The sequence below is a fragment of the Herpailurus yagouaroundi genome, unplaced genomic scaffold (assembly GCF_014898765.1).
Source record: "Herpailurus yagouaroundi ecotype Mexico unplaced genomic scaffold, PumYag 77, whole genome shotgun sequence".
NCBI classification, from domain to species: domain Eukaryota; kingdom Metazoa; phylum Chordata; class Mammalia; order Carnivora; family Felidae; genus Herpailurus; species Herpailurus yagouaroundi.
The window spans coordinates 24,675,564-24,692,454 of NW_024412388.1; the positions used below are offsets into that span (position 1 = coordinate 24,675,564).

At 42.3% G+C, this 16,891-nt stretch overlaps 1 protein-coding gene across 2 annotated transcripts in view; it reads left to right on the forward strand.

Annotated features, from left to right (window-relative positions):
- ZBTB8A (zinc finger and BTB domain containing 8A) overlaps window positions 1-16,891 on the forward strand; it is a 71,594-nt gene that overhangs the window by 563 nt on the left and 54,140 nt on the right. The window contains exon 2 of one of the 2 annotated variants that reach the window (XM_040468047.1): window positions 13,595-13,698. The exons of the other annotated variant lie outside the window; for it this stretch is intronic. The gene's annotated coding sequence lies outside the window, so the exon portion shown is untranslated. The remainder of the gene's footprint in view (window positions 1-13,594; window positions 13,699-16,891) is intronic. 2 annotated transcript variants of the gene reach the window in all.

Consider the following 16,891-nt stretch of genomic DNA (forward strand, 5'->3'; position numbering starts at 1 on the left):
CGTGTGTGGAGCCGTCGGGCGCCGCGGACTCCCGGAGGGTCGGCGGCCGGCCGGACTCGGGCTGCGGGGCGAGTGACGGGCGGCCCGCCCAATGGGGCGGCGGGGGGCGGGCGGGCCGGGGTCCCGGAGCTGCTCCCCCGCGTCCCGGGCGCTTCCTTGGGAAGGTGGCTCCCTAGGCAGTAGTCCGAGTTTCTCCTCCAGCTTCCATCCTTTGGTTTTATGTCGTGATGCAACAGATCCGGGCTCAGAACCGAAGGCAGACTTGCTACACCTAACACATATTGAGCCATAATTATTGGCTTATGACGGAACCGCACAAACGCACCTTCTACCCATGTGTAGACTGCCTCTTTTGTAAGTTAGCGGTTTGGCCCCTTCCCCTTCAAATGCGCTTGTTTAGCATTGATTGTGCTCTTAGGCAGACTCCACATCTGTCCAAGAAGTGTTAGGTTTTCGTTCTCTCTTAAAAAAAAAAAAAAAAAAAGATATAATCGATATGTAACATTTTGTGTTAGTTTTCATTTAAGATGTCTTTGGAAGCAGTAGATTCCCACCTAGTGGGCTTCTAACTACACACGTCAGTATTCTGTTCTCAATAAACGATTCTATTTGTGGAACTTTAGTAAATGGAGTGCCTTCACCTATATGAATTATTTCACTTAATTTCACATAAAACAGCAACCCAGTTAGGTCGATGGTTATTATACTTTCCAGATGAGGAAATGCGTTATGTGCAGAATGTAACCGTTAAACCAGAAGGTGAACGATGGCAGCCTCCCAACGCCCTTGCCTCCTGTTCTTGTTCTTCATTCCCTCCTAAAGGCACCTCCAGAGTCTTCTGGAAAGCAAGTCAGTCACTTTGCTTTCCTGCTCTAAAAACCTTAATTGATCTTTATCAGAAAAAAAAAACCTCCAAAATCCTCAGCAGAAGAACCAAGGCTCAAACTTCCTCTCTAGGGTTATCTTCCCCAAGCTGCAAATATGGGTGGGTTTGTGGAACCCCTGAAGCAAGAGTTCTTCACTGATAACCAGTTATCAGGTATCTATTTCTGGAAATCTCCCTGGCCACACCAGTGGTAAATGGGAAGGGAGAATCTAACCCCCAGCCCTTGGGCAAATAGGCATGGGTAGGTTAGACTCTAAGATGTCAGCAGAAGGCATCCTGAAAACCTGGGCTCTTTCCAGGTCATGTAAATTTCTGACCCCTTGATACTTGATTCATCCTACATAATTTCAGTCTTATTTCCTATAATAAAACTGGGTTTCTGTTTAATAGGTTTAGCCCTTTCAGTGATATAATTATATGTTTATATTTAAAGGATTTGGTGTAAGTTTTTGATCCTCTCGAGGGAAGTTTTTGTCACTTCTTTGTTCAGAATTGGTCAGTGCCTCCCCATTTTCAGTGGTTCCCCATCTTACTCATAGTAAAAGCCAAGGCCTTGTAAAAGTTGGTCCCGTGATGTCTTTCTGGCCGCACCATCTCCCCTTCCTTTCTGACTCCATTTCTTATTGCTCTCTCCATCCCTCCTTAATGTTCCTCCAGTCCTCCTTGCCTGCTCCTTCTTAGAGCCTTCACCCTTCATCTGCCTGGAACACTCTTCCCTTAGATACCACATGACTATCTCACCTCCTTTGGACTTAAATGCCAACTTCTCAATGAGACTTTTCCAGCTATGGTTCTGATTTTCTTAAACATTTTAATACTTCATTCTAAATCTTACCAGGGTTAAAAGATGTTCATTCACCAAAGAATACAATTACCATGCTAGTTAGCCCAAATTCTTTGACTCAGGAATTTTTGCTAGGGAGGCTAATGAGATTTATTTTGGTGACCCTGATGGACACACTAAATTCTAGATTAATGATTATATATCTTAAAAGAGATGGTCTTCTAGCCCACAGTCTTTTTAAAAAAAATTTTTTTTCAACGTTTATTTATTTTTGGGACAGAGAGAGACAAAGCATGAACGGGGGAGGGGCAGAGAGAGAGGGAGACACAGAATCGGAAACAGGCTCCAGGCTCTGAGCCATCAGCCCAGAGCCTGACGTGGGGCTCGAACTCACGGACCGCGAGATCGTGACCTGGCTGAAGTCGGACGCTTATCCGACTGCGCCACCCAGGCGCCCCCTGCCCACAGTCTTAATACACTGTACTTGTTACCTAAATCTTCAATCATAAAATATGTGTTTTTTTCCTTCTATTCCAAGGACATTTGAACTTTGGTTCTTAAAACATGTAATTGACTTTTCCATTCACCTGTTTAAAGATCTTTCAACTGAATGGGAATCTAGATTTCTTTAATATTCTTAGGATTTTATGATATTTAACTCTATCTCTTTTATAGATATCTAAAATATTTCCAGTTGAATTTTGGATGTCCCACATGAATTAATGTAATTTGCTGTTTCAATTTATAGGGTCAATCTACCAAGAGAAGAAAATTTGAAACATATTACCCATTTCCATGACTGAATCGCATATTTTGAAAGTAACTTAAAGCTTTCTTAATGATGTGAGTACAGTTATGAATGTAGGTTATGTTAATGTCCTGTGGATGTAAATATTACCAAGTTGTAACTGAACCCAATTTATAGGACAATTCCTATTGTCCTGTAAAAGTTGCTGTTTTTACTCCTGCCTATGTCTCTACTGCCTGTCTTAGTGTAGTCCCCTTTACCATGTCTTGCTTTGACCATTGCGTTAAGCTTTTAAAAATTTTTTTTTTCAACGTTTATTTATTTGTGGGACAGAGAGAGACAAGAGCATGAACGGGGGAGGGGCAGAGAGAGAGGGAGACACAGAATCGGAAACAGGCTCCAGGCTCTGAGCCATCAGCCCAGAGCCCGACGCGGGGCTTGAACTCACGGACCGCGAGATCGTGACCTGGCTTAAGTCGGACGCTTAACCTACTGCGCCACCCAGGCGCGCCGCGTTAAGCTTTTAAATTGGTCGGTCTCCCTGGGCTTGCCTCTCCCACCTTTTCTCTTCCATGCCCTGTCAAGTTTTCTTCTGGGAATACAAATGGAATCATTGTAACAATAATACCTGATATTTATTGAGCCCCAGCTGCAGGCTGGGTCTTGTGCATACTCCCTGGACAGAAGAGTGCAAAACTCAGGGTTGTTGGTTTAGGGTCAGTCAGCCAGAATTCCAGTCTCTGTTCACTTGATCCTGTGCAATCTTGGAAGTTTTTAAAAATTTTCCGCATGCCTCAGTTTCTTTATACAGTGTGCATCATGGATCACAGCTTGAGGCTGTTGTGAGGACTGCAATAAGTGTGGAGTGTTTAGCACAGTGCCAAGTAAACATTCAAATATTAGCCATTTGGGGGTGCCTGGGTGTCTGAGTCAGTTGAGCGTCAGACTCTTGCTTTTGGCTCAGGTCATGATCCCAGGGTAGTGGGATTGAGCCCTTGGGTTGAGTCCCAAGTTGGGCTCTGCGCTGAGCGTGGAACCTGCTTGAGTCTCTCTCTCTCTCTCTCTCTCTCTCTCTCTCTCTCTCTCGCAAGCTATTTTTATTGAAGTATAACTTACAGGTCATAAAATTCACCCTTTAAAGTGTATGTAATTCAGCGGTTTGTAGTGTATTCATAGAGTTGCACAACCGTTGCCACCCTCAAATTCCAGAACATTTTCACCATAATATAAAGAAACCTCATACCCATTAACCATCACTCTCCATTGCTGTATCTCCCTAGTCCTGTGACAACCACTAACCTGGCCTGTCCCTATCCGCCCATTCTGGACGTTTCATTTATTAAATTTTTTTTAACGTTTATTTATTTTTGAGAGAGAGAGAGAGAGAGGGAGAGAGGGAGGGGCAGAGAGAGGGAGATACAGAATCCGAAGCAGGTTCCAGGCTCTGAGCTGTCAGCACAGAGCCTGACATGGGGCTCAATCTCAGACTGCAAGATCATGACCCCAGCCGAAGGATAGCTGATAGAGCCACCCAGGCTCCCCTGGACATTTCATTTAAATACAATCATAAAATATATGGTCTTTTGTGACTAGCTCCTTTCACTTGGCTAGAGGGTTTTAAGGTTCACCGATGTTGTAGCAAGTATCAGTAGTTCTGTTCTTTTTCTTGGCTTAATAATGTTCTATTGTATGGATGTGACACGTTCTGCTTATCCATTCACCAGCTGATGGACATATGAGTTGTTTCTATGTCTGAGCTATTATGAATAATGCCTCTGTGAACATCTGTGTACAAGCTTTTTTGAGGACAAATGTTTGTATTTATCTTGGGTGTATATCTAGGAGTGGAGTCATTGGATTAAGTAATTTTTAAATTTTTTTTTTAACGTTTATTTATTTTTGAGACAGAGAGAGACAGAGCATGAACAGGGGAGGGGCAGAGAGAGAGGGAGACCCAGAATCGGAAGGAGGCTCCAGGCTCTGAGCCATCAGCCCAGAGCCTGACGCGGGGCTCGAACTCACGGACCGTGAGATCGTGACCTGAGCCGAAGTCGGACGCTTAACCGACTGAGCCACCCAGGTGCCCCGGATTAAGTAATTTTTAAATATAGCTTTATTGAAATTCAATTTGTATACCATAAAATTCACCTGTTTAAAGGGTAAAATTCAACGATTTTTCGTCTATTCATAGATATGTACAACTGCCACCACGGTCTATTTTAGAACATTTTCTTCACCTCAGAAGGAAACCCTCTACCCTTTAGCTCTAAGGCCACTCAGCCCATCCCCCTCCCCACAACCCTTCCTCCTAGCCCCAGGCAACCACTTATCTACTCTCTGTCTTCTAGATCTTCCCATTCTGGACTTGCGTAGGAATTGAATCCTATAGTAGGTGGTCTTTTGTGATTGGCTTCTTTAATTTAGCATAATGTTTTCTTTTTTTTTATATTTATTTTTGAGAGAGAGAGAGAGAGAGAGAGAGAGAGAGAGGGAGAGAGCATGAGTGGGGGGAGGGACAGAGAGAGAGAGAGAGGGAGGAAGGGAGGGAGGGAGGGAGGGAGACAATCTGAGACAGGCTCCAGGCTCTGAGTCGTCAGCACAGAGCCCAAGGCCTGGTTCCACGAGAACTATGAGATCATGACCTTAGCTGAAGTGGGATGCTCAACTGACAGAGCCCCCCAGGCACCCCTTATTCATTCATTCATTCATTCATTCATTCATTCATGTTTGTTTATTTTTGATAGAGAGCCAGAATGTGAGCGGGGGTGGGGCAGAGAGAGAGGGAGACACAATTCAAAGCAGGCTCCAGGCTCCGAGCTGTCAGCACAGAGCCTTATGCAGGACTAACCCACAGAGCGTGAGATCATGACCTGCGCTGAAGTCGGAGGCTTAACCAACTGAGCCACCCAGGCACCCCATGTTTTCAAGGTTCATCCCTATTGGAAGCATGTACCCATACTCCAAACCTTGTTAAGACTGAATAACATTCCATTGTATGCATATTCCATTTTCCCCTTGGTGGACATTTGGGTTTCCACCTTGTAGCTATTCTGAATAATGCTGCTATAAACATTTGTATACAGATTTCTGTGGGGACATATGTTTTTATTTCTCTCGGGTACATACCTAGGCGTGGGATTGCAGGGTCCCATGGCAACCCTATGTTTCATCATTTGAGGAACTGCCAGACTGCTTTCCAAAATGGCTGCATGATTTCACATTCCCACATTAGTGTCTGAAGGTTCTGATTTCTCCACATCCTGGCCAACACTTGTGTGTGTGTGTGTGTGTGTGTGTGTGTGTGTGTGTGTGTGTGTTGTAGCGATCCTAGTGGATGTGAAGTGGTATCTCACTGTGATTTTGATTTGCATTTCCCTAATGGCCAATGGTGTTAAACATATCTTTATGTGCTTGTTACTATTTGTCTTAATTGATTTCTTATTCTATGAATCTTATTTATCTTAGCTATTATCTTATTTAATCCTCTTAACAGACTTCCTTAGAGCCTCTTAACAGTCAATATCCTCATTTTACAAAGAAGAAACTGATGTGTAAAGTAGCTTGACTAAGTCACACAGTCACTGGTAGGCCTATAATCATGTCACTCTTCTTAAAATCCTTCAAAAGTGCCCCGAACCTGCAAAAGTGGAGGCGCTTCAGGATCTGGTGCTTACATGCTTTTCTCTTTTTATCTTCCACTATCCCTCCACAGGCCTTAAGTTTGTAGCCACAGCAACATTCTTATCATCCCCGAAGAAGGCATGCTGTTGAATACCTGCCTGTGCCTTTGCCCTTGGTGCTGTATCTGGAATGTCCTTTGTGTCCTCTTTTTCATGAATGAACTTTTACTCCTCCTCCAAATAATAAAGAAAGTACAAAATATACAGAAAAATAAACAAATTAACCTGCACTTACCTCTGAAAACCTTCAGGGCTGGTGTGAGAGAGACAAGAGAGAGGAGGGTTATTGTGGAGGACGACTTTCACTATCACTGACGGAATCACTGCTATCTGTTGGCTCAATGGAACCTTTTTCTTTTCACGCAACGTTAACAAGGAACCTATCCAGTGACACTTGCTTTTGCCTCCGTTTGAGGATTTCGCAGAAATGTGACATTGCGTTGCCTTTAAACGGATTCATCACTGCCACTGCTACTGCCTTATTCAGGTAGTGCTTTCCTACAAAATTTTGCACCGTTTCCCACGTTTTGCACATCTCCCTAATCTCATTTGAAGTGAGGGATTCCTCCTTTTTCTCCTCCTCTTCTGCAGAGGAGATGCAGCCATAGGCATCAAATCTTGCAATTTTGGCCACTCACATACCTCGTTCGTACTTCTCAGTGATTTCCTTCTTCACTTCCACCATAATCACCTCCTTCTCACCGCCTTTCTTTTCACCCTTCTTCTGCATGGGGGCCATTGTATACGCTCACATGGATGCTGACTACAGTACAGTATTAATAAACTCTTGTCATCTACTGTATTTAATGTAACTGGCAATAGGGCAGCAGAGGAGAGGGTCTCTATCGGCAGGCAGCCTGACCTAGAATGAAGCAAAGAATTCCTAAGCTTACTTTTGTATGGAAAAGCAGAGGACTGTTGTCCATAGGTGCTTTGAAGTGACAAAAAATACACGAGTGCCTGTTGTGGACACCTCCCAACGTTCTGAAAAATCACTGATTGCTGTCAAACACTGCGGCCTGAGACCAATCATCTGAGCATGGGAGATGATCACCCACAATCCCACAGTGAGAGAGAGAGAGAGTGCGCAAGAGAGAGATGAGAACCATTGATTCGGTTGTGATCATGGGATGTTCAGCGTCAGGTACTGCTTGTATTGCAAGACATCGCTCGCTTATCAAGTTAACATTTATTAGAAATGTTTGTTCGTCTTGCAGAGCACCGGCAGAACAAGTTACTCGCAATCCAAGGTTTTACTGTATTTTTTCCATTGTGTTGTGACTTTATTTAAAAGTTTCTTTCTTAGGGTGCCTGGGTGGCTCAGTCAGTTGAGCGTCTGACTTTGGCTCAGGTCATGATCTCACAGCTTGTGAGTTAGAGCCCCGCGTCGGGCTCTGTGCTGACAGCTGGGAGCCTGGAGCCTGCTTTGGATTCTGGGTCTCCCTCTCTCTCTGCCCCTCCCCCGCTCAATGCTCTGTCTTGCTCTGTCTCAAAAATAAATACAAACATTAAAAAAAAAAATTTAAGGGGCACCTGGGTGGCTCAGTCGGTTAAGCGTCCAACTTCGGCTCAGGTCATGATCTCGCAGTCTGTGAGTTCGAGCCCTGCGTCGGGCTCTGTGTGGACAGCTCGGAGCCTGGAGCCTGCTTCAGATTCTGTGCCTCCCTCTCTCTTTGCCCCAAGCCACTCGCATTCTGTCTCTGTCTCTCTCAAAAATAAATACACATGAAAAAAAGTTTCTTTCTTCCTCACTGTCTCTCTCTTTCTCTGACTCTCTGTCTCCATAGATAGTGTGGTATTCCAGAGCACTGACCTTTGATGTGTCATCATCTTTGTATTCCCAGAGTCAGGGAGAGACTGCCAAAGAGTTGGTGCTCAATAAATATGTATTGAATAAATACATTTATCCTTTCGGTTTGAGGATCTTTCCTTCTCATAAAAATAGAATAAAAGAGTTTTGCTTTAAGAAAATTAGAGAAGAAAGCATATACAGCTATGTGGAGTTCAGAACAGGGTGAAAGTATTCAATCAAAGATTGAAGTTGCTCTCTTTCCATTTTTTTTTTTTCCCCTAACCCTTCAGAAAGTCTCCACTGCTGTTGAATCCTTCCTTGGATCTCAGCAGCATCTGAACCATCGAGGGTACAGCAAATACCTTTGTGTCTGCTTCAGTTCCCTCTGTCTCACTGGTTCTGTTGGATAAGGCGCAACATAGGGTTTTTTATGGTTCCAGGATATTTGGGAGAAGCTTTATTTCAAGATATACATCTACAGTGTAGTTTCCATCAACAGACGATACCAGCAAACCAAAAAAAAAAAAAAAAAGGTGGGGAGGGGGATGCCTGAGTGGTTCAGTCAGTTGAGCATGGGACTCTTGATTTTGGCTCAGGTCATGATCCTGGCGGTGTTGTGGAATCGAGCACTGCATCAAGCCCTGCGTGGGGCTTCACACTAAGCATGGGGCCCTACTTAAGATTATCTTTTGGGGCGCCTGGGGGACTCAGTCGGTTAAGCATCCAACTTCAGCTCAGGTCATGATCTCACAGTCCGCGAGTTCGAGTCCTGCGTGGGGCTCTGTGCTGACAGCTCAGAGCCTGGAGCCTGCTTCAGCTTCTGTGTCTCCCTCTCTCTCTGCCCCTGCCCTGCTTGCACTCTCTCTCTCTCTCTCTCTCTCTCTCTCAAAAATAAATAAACATTGAAAAAAATATGTTAAAAAAAAGATTCTCTCTCTCTGCCCCTCTCCCCCACTCGCACACACACTCTCTCTCTCTCTCTCTGAAAAAAAGAAGATACTAGCAAACCAAACAAGGCCATAATTTTATCTAAGGCCTTTTTTTATTTTTTAAGACTTTCTTAATATGTACATTAAAATAGTATCCTAAGCCTAAACACTAAAATTAGAAAAAAAAAATTTAATGTTTATTTTCGAGAGAGAGAGAGAGAGAGAGACAGTGTGAGTGGGCGAAGGGTAGAGAGAGGGAGACACAGAATCCGAAACAGGCTCCAGGCTCTGAGCTGTGAGCACAGAGCCTGACGTGGGGCTCGAACCCACGAACTGCGAGATCATGACCTAAGCCAAAGTCAGACGCTTAACTGACTGAGCCACCCAGGTGCCCCTAAACACTAAAATTTTAACTTTCAGATTGTAAATCTTATGGAGAGTATAGATCCTATTCTCATGAAATCTCTGTAATAAGTTTAAAAATCTAAATGACAAAACAAGCTCAGTGTTAACAAATGTATGGGTATGAAGATGTGAGATATAAATGTAGATATAGATATAGATACTGATACAGATACGTAACATGGAATAACATTCAGCCATGAAAAAGAAAGAAATCCTGTCATTTGCAACAGCATGGATGGACCCAGAGGGCATTAATGGTAAGTAAAATAAGCCAGATAGAGAAAGACTAATGCTCCATGTTATCACTTAAAGTGTTTGTTTTTTTTTTAATGTTTATTTATTTTTGAGAGAGACAGTGAGACAGAGTGTGAGTGGGGGATGGTCAGAGAGAGGGAGACACAGAATCGGAAGCAGGCTCTAGGCTCTGAGCTCTGAGCAGAGAGCCGATGCGGGGCTCGAACTCATGGACCATGAGATCATGACCTGAGCTGAAGTCAGATGCCCAACCGACTGAGCCATCCAGGCGCCCCTACATGTTATCAATTAAATGTGGAATCTCAAAAAAAAAAAAAAAAAAAAAAAAATGAAACTTGTACAAATGGACTAGAAAAGTGGTTGTGAGGGGCTGGAGGGTGGAGGAGATAGGGAGAGGTTGGTAAGAGGGCAGGAACTTTCAGCTCTAAGGTGAATAAGGTCTGAAGATCTGTAGTGTAATGTGGTGACTATACTTGATAACACTGTATTGCCTAATTGAAATTTGCTCTGAGAGTAGAACTTAAATGTTCTCACCAAAAAGCAAAAACAAAAACAAAAACAAACCCCAACACCCCCCAAAATCAATGACAGATATGTGAGGTGACAGATTTATTAATTAACTAGATGGAGGGAGTCCTTTCACAGTGTATATGTATATGAAATCACCACGGTGTAACTTCAAATATCTTAGTTTGTCAATGATCTGGTAACTGAAGCGGAAGAAAATCTGAATAGCAAACACCCAGGTTCCTAGAGCATAATTAATGAGGTAACATTTGAAAGGGAAATGGCAACAATTATTTTTAAACAATAGCTCTTCCTTAGGGCGAGGTCTACAACAGCTAGTTAGAGTAGCTTTAACTAGTTGCCCAGTGAGAATGGAGTTTTGCTATCTTCATGTATCCTGGGGTTTGGGGAAGATCACTTTCTCTGGGTACAAATATGATGGACTCAGTCACATTTTTTCCTGTGTCCACCTTTGTATAAGTTAGCATTTTACGGGCCACAAGAAAATGTATGGTAGGAAAATTATAAACTGTTTACTTTTTCAACTCAGTTAAAAAAGTGTTTTAAAGCGGTCTGCGTAATTAATAATAGTGATTTTATTATTATTACTATAATCATAGCTAACATCTGCCAAGGGCTTGTTATAAGCCAGGCACTGTTGTAAGCACTTTACTTAGATGATCTTCTCATTTACTCTGTCCTGTAACTGTAGAAGGTATTATTATTATTATTCCATTTTATAGAATGAGAAACTGAGGCTCTAGGAAGTTAACTTCCTGTGTTATCTAGTTGTGTGTGGCAGAGCCAGAATTTGCACCTGGATAGTCTGATTCCAGAGCCTGTACCCCTGAGCACACTACCCAGTACTGCTGCTCACAGACAGACTACTCACCCTTCTGCTTAAATTTTGAGGCAAGCGATGTCCTAATATGCCATCTGGGCCCTTTTGCAGGAAAAAGACGCCACACCAGTGTTTTAATTCGTTTACTAAAGGGAATTGAGTGCTTACAAAATCCCTGGAAAGGCCGGGAGGAATGGGCTCCAGGCTGGGCCTGCAGAAATCATTCCCAGAACCAGACTGCCAACCAGGTCCCTTAGGGGAGGGCATCAGGAGGCCGCCACAGCACTGCTAAGTTCCAGATGACATTGCTAGCTGCAGTTCAAGGGTCAAGAAATTGCTATCCCCAAACTGCCCCTAAGCACCCACCAACTGGTGACGGTTGTCTCCACCCAACTTATGTCTAAACAGCCATGAGTGACGCTCTGGAGACTGGAAGGCTGCTGCAGGAATATCCAGTGTTTCCATAAATGTGCTTGCCAGCATTAATGCCTAAGCAGCAGAAAGATGGTCCCCGCCTCATTTCTGCCTTCCAAATCTCGTAGAACATCTGATGGATGGACCCTATTTCACATGGGGAAACAACTGTAAAGGAGTCTGGGAAATGTACTTTTCATTTACCAAAAGGAAGTAATAAAGGATGCTGAAGGTTAATACACAAACTAATATCTGCTAGGGTAGGGGCATTTGGGTGGCTCAGTCGGTAGAGCATGTGACTCTTGATATCAGGGTTGTGAGTTCAAGCCCCATGTTGGGCATTTACATATGTATATATATATATCTGTTAGGGTAGAACGTGGTGGTTAGCCCTAAAAACGATATTTTATCCATATGTAAAAACTGTTTCGGGCACAGACTATATTCAGAAATCAGTGCTCTTTGGGGCGCCTGGGTGGCTGAGTCGGTTAAGCGTCCAACTTCGGCTCAGGTCGTGATCCCACGGTTTGTGAGTTCAAGCCCCACATCGGGCTCTGTGCTGTCAGCTCAGGGCCTGGAGCCTGCCTCCGATTCTGTGTCTCCCTCTCTTTCTGCCCTTCCCCCGCTCGTGCTGTTTCTCTCTCTCTCTCTCTCTCTCTCTCTCTCTCTCTCTCTCTCTCAAAAATACATAAAGAATCTAAAAAAAATTTTTTTTAAGAGAAAAAAGGGAAATCAGCGCTCTTTAAAAGCTACAGAATCAACTTTTGCTTTCCACCGTACAGACCCAGTACTAGTTAGTGTGCTGTTAAGTACCTTTGTTGAAATAGTAAAGCTCTCACAGGAAGTCCCTTTACTGAGTGTCCTCCTAGCTCACTGGGCTGGATGATAGATGAGCTTTTAGTGTAGGAAGGAGTTGTTTTCAAAAATTAATAATTTTGGGGGCGCCTGGGTGGCGCAGTCGGTTAAGCGTCCGACTTCAGCCAGGTCACGATCTCGCGGTCCGTGAGTTCGAGCCCCGCGTCGGGCTCTGGGCTGATGGCTCAGAGCCTGGAGCCTGTTTCCAATTCTGTGTCTCCCTCTCTCTCTGCCCCTCCCCCGTTCATGCTCTGTCTCTCTCTATCCCCAAAATAAATAAACGTTGAAAAAAAAATTTAAAAAAAAAATTAATAATTTTGTTCCCCCAACTACAGTTTTCTCCTCAAAGATTTTTGTAAGCCTCGAGGCAGCAATGTTTTGAATGGTTTAAGTTGCCAGAATTCAGACCTCCTCATGAGTGGGTAGTTGACGTGCAATCGCTTTACTAATTTAAATATATTTGAACGGTTCTTCTTTCTCTGGTGGTGTTTTCAGGATACTCATTTAAAAGTTATTTCAGTTTGTTTCCTTCTTTCTACTGGCCTGTATTTTCTAAATTTTCTGTAATTATATAATACCTTTATAATCAGAAAAAAAAAAAGACATATTACCTTAAAAAGTGATTCCATTACTTTAGGCAAAAATTTTTTGGCAAGAATTCTTAACTGATTGGTTTAGAAAGCATCAAATTCATTTCCCACTGCCTGTGGACACCAAGCCTGACACTCTCTTCGATTAACAAAACTTCATGGTCAATGAAAAACATAATCAAACCGATTAAAAAAATTTTTTTTTTTTTTTTTTTTTGGTAATGAAAAAGGTTTGGAATAGAATAAAAACTGAACATTTTAGAACATTGTTACAACTGATATTACAAATTACGGTACACTCAGGGAACCCTGAGGGGCAGGAAAAAAAAATTGTGTTACACTCTGGTATAATCTGGCAAATTGAGTAAGTTATAAAAGATCTGGTGACTGTAGTAGGGCTTTCTGAACATATTTTGTTTCTCCACTTCCCGCAACCATACAGTTTTCCAGAAATGTTGCGTTTTTCAAGTTGAATCTTTAAAGCTCTTCTGTTTGGTTTTCTTGCAGATCATATTAGGCCACTTGGAGGCAAAGGGTAATAAGACATGTGTTGCTGTTTTAGTATCTCATCTGCTGGCCTGCCTTCGAACAGCTGTTGTCTAAAGAAGTTTATTTTATTGTCACAGTTAAAAAGTGTGTCTGCTTTCAATTTGCCATAATACATTTTAATATCAGAGCTCTCTTCTTGCAGATTTGAATATTAAGGTTTCCGTTAGAAATACAAATTTATTTATTTCCATTAATTAATCATCTGTGCCGATTGTCTATTTTTACATGCTCAAAAGTGATACCTGATAAGGGCTGCCATGTAATTTATTTCAATAAGTATCTTTTAAGGACCTTAGCAGATGTTTCTGTCTCTTATAATGTAAAAGTACATTGTAAATAGCTATTTGCTCTCTCTACAGGACAAACCTTCATATACAGAGTGTTTTTGACTTGGAACCTTCCCTTTTTTACTCCACTCAATTGACTTAGCAGGGTTTCAAGAGCAGCGTTCATAAATTTGCAGGTACGAACAATTTTAATTCTTGATATTGTATCTAACTTAAATATAGAGACAGAAAGTAGAATTTCGTAACTATAGATTTTATATGTCAGAGGATGGATTTATTGCTTGAAAAGTCACTGTATAAAACATTCAGCATTCTGATTTTCTTGGCCGGGTCTCCCTGTTCACTTATTGCTAAATTTTTAATCCATTGCCTCTCTTGTGTATGTATACCTTCCATTCTGCCTTAATCAAAGATTCATATTATATTAGAGCTGGAGATTATGTAGGCCCATCCCCTCAATTTGCAGAGAAGGAAATGAAGCCTAGAAACGTGAAGGTGAGTCCACAGACACAGAGCCAATTGAGTAGTAGAGCTCGTGTCAGATCTCTCAGCTCTTCCCCCGACACTTGGGCAGGAGTATAGCTCAGAAATTACATCCCGCAGCTTTGGAGTCACTGTCTGGGTTAATACCCTTTTCTGTGGGGAGAATAATACCACCTACCTGATGGGTTGTTGTGTGTGAGGATTAAAGAAGACAATATATTGTGCTTCTGCTATTATTATCTGTGGCCCTTTTTACTTCCCGTTGGGTTGACCCCTTCACTGCTTCTTGAAACTCCACACCTTGGCTCACGGTTGCAATGCTGTCCTGATTCTCCCTGTAATTCTCTGTGACACTGGCTTCTCTTCCCCATCTTACTCCACAGATGAGGGCGCCCTCCAGGCTCTCATCTCAGCCCATGTTTCCTGTGAGCCCCTCCATCCCTGTTTGCCGAGATCTTCCACTTCTCTGTCTTCAAGTCTGACTTACCCCCTGAGCTTCAGATCGGCATTTCCAGTGGCCCCATGGCCATCGCTTCCCGATTTCCTATTCACCTCAAACATGATGAACTTAAAACCAAAGCCATTCCTTTTCCCGTAAATAAGTTCTTCTTCTTGACTTCCTAATTTCTGTTAGTGATACTACCAAACCCCCAGGCTTTAAGAATCCCCACGTTCTCGGGGCGCCTGTGTGGCTCAGTCGGTTAAGCAGCTGACTTCGGCTCCGGTCATGATCTCGTGGTCCGTGAGTTCGAGCCCCGCGTCGGGCTCTGTGCTGACAGCTCAGAGCCTGGAGCCTGTTTCAGATTCTGTGTCTCCCTCTCTCTGACCCTCCCCCATTCATGCTCTGTCTCTCTCTGTCTCAAAAATAAATAAATGTTAAAAAAAAAAATTAAAAGAATCCCCACGTTCTCTTTATAGCTTTCTAGCCTTCCACAGCCAATGACAAATTGTGGTACCCTCTGGTACAATCTGGCAAATTGAATAAGTTACAAAATATCTGGGTGGCTGCAGTGAACATTTGTAGTAGGATTTTTCAATCAGCCATCAAGACCCGTGGATTTATTTCCCATTGAAGAATTTTTCATCTTTTCCTTCCTTCCCATTCCTGCCATCATCACGGTGTTCAAGCCATTAACCAGATCCACAGTTGCCAATAAAGTAGCTGTTCTTTCACTTGGAAATGGCTGGGTTCTTTTTCTCTCTCTCCCCCAGAAATACAGCCTCTTGACTTTCCATGCTTGTTCATTTAGCACATGCATCTTGACTTAAGTACAGACACAGAATATCCTTAACTCTGAGAACTTCCAAAATATCTTAATCTTGAATTACAACCTAGATCTGGCTAAATGTAAGACTCATGCTTAATATTTCACCCATATGTTTGACAGACTTTAAAATTTTTTATTTTTGAATATATTTTTAATACTCAAACCTCAAAATATTTAAAAGCTTACATATAAAATCTCCCTCCCATTCTTGTTTCCTGTCTCCCAGATCCCATTTCCACTCCAACTGGCAACCACTGTTCTGTGTTTCTTGTTAATCTGTTTAGAGTCTCTGCTTATTTTTTTCCTGTGTGTGTGTGTGTGTGTGTGTGTGTGTGTGTGTGTGTATACATATATACATAACTTAACTATGCTTTTTACAAAACTTAACTATGTGTCATAGCCATCTTTCCATATAGCTATCCCTTATTCGTGGATATTTTTCTAACCCTTCACTGTCACAGTTGGTTCTTCAGTGAATAACCATATACGTGTGTCTTTCTGATTATGTACCAGTGGCCCCGTAGCATAAATCCCCAGAAGTGAAATTGCTTGGTCAGAAAAGATACGCATTCGTAATTTTGAGAGCTATTGCCAAACTAACCTCCAAGGGGTCATACTAATTTACATTCCCACCAGTAATGATTGAGGGTACCTGTTTTCCCACATTTTTATAAATATTATCACATTTTTGGATTGGATTGCTGCCTTGAGAGGGGAAAAAATGATACATCAGTGTGGTTTTAATGTGCATTTATATTTTATGACCAAGGTTAAATATACTTTTCATATGATAAGGGACATTCATATTGCTTTTCCTGGGGACTGTCCTTTGTCTCATTTTGTCTCATGGTTATTGTTCTTTTACTTGCCAATTTCTTAGAAGCTTGGTGTGTATTGAGATGACCCTTTTCTCTGATAGACTCTTTTACCATGTTGTCATATGCCTTATGCCTTTGCTTGTGGTATTTTTTTATTATTATTTTTTTTTGCTATTCATGTTTCATCTTTATGTAATCAAATGTATCAATCTTTTATTTAAAAAAAAATTTGGCGGGGGGGGGAACACCTGGGTGGCTCAGTCAATTAAGCGTCCAACTCTCAGTTTCGGCTCAGGTCATGATTTCGTGGTTTCATGGGTTTGAGCCCTGCATTGGGCGCTGCACTGACAGTGGAGAGCCTGCTTGAGATTCTCTCTCTTCCTCTCTCTTTACCTCTCCCCCACTCATGCTATCTCTGTCTCTCAAAATAAATAAATAAAACTTAAAAAAAAAATTTTTTTTTTTATCAGTGTTTATGGCTTTTGTATTTTGAGTCAGAGGCCCTTCCCACTGTGTAGTCTTCCATATTTTCTTTTAGAACTTTTATGGCTTTGTTTTCACACTTAAATGTTTGATCCATATGGAACTTATCCTTGTATGAGATGGGAATTGTAAATCCACTTTAATTTTTTTTTTCTGGAAATCTAAAATTGCCCCAGTGCCATTTATTAAATTGCTCAGTTTTAAATTTTTTTTTTCAACGTTTTTTTATTTATTTTTGGGACAGAGAGAGACAGAGCATGAACGGGGGAGGGGCAGAGAGAGAGGGAGACACAGAATCGGAAACAGGCTCCAGGCTC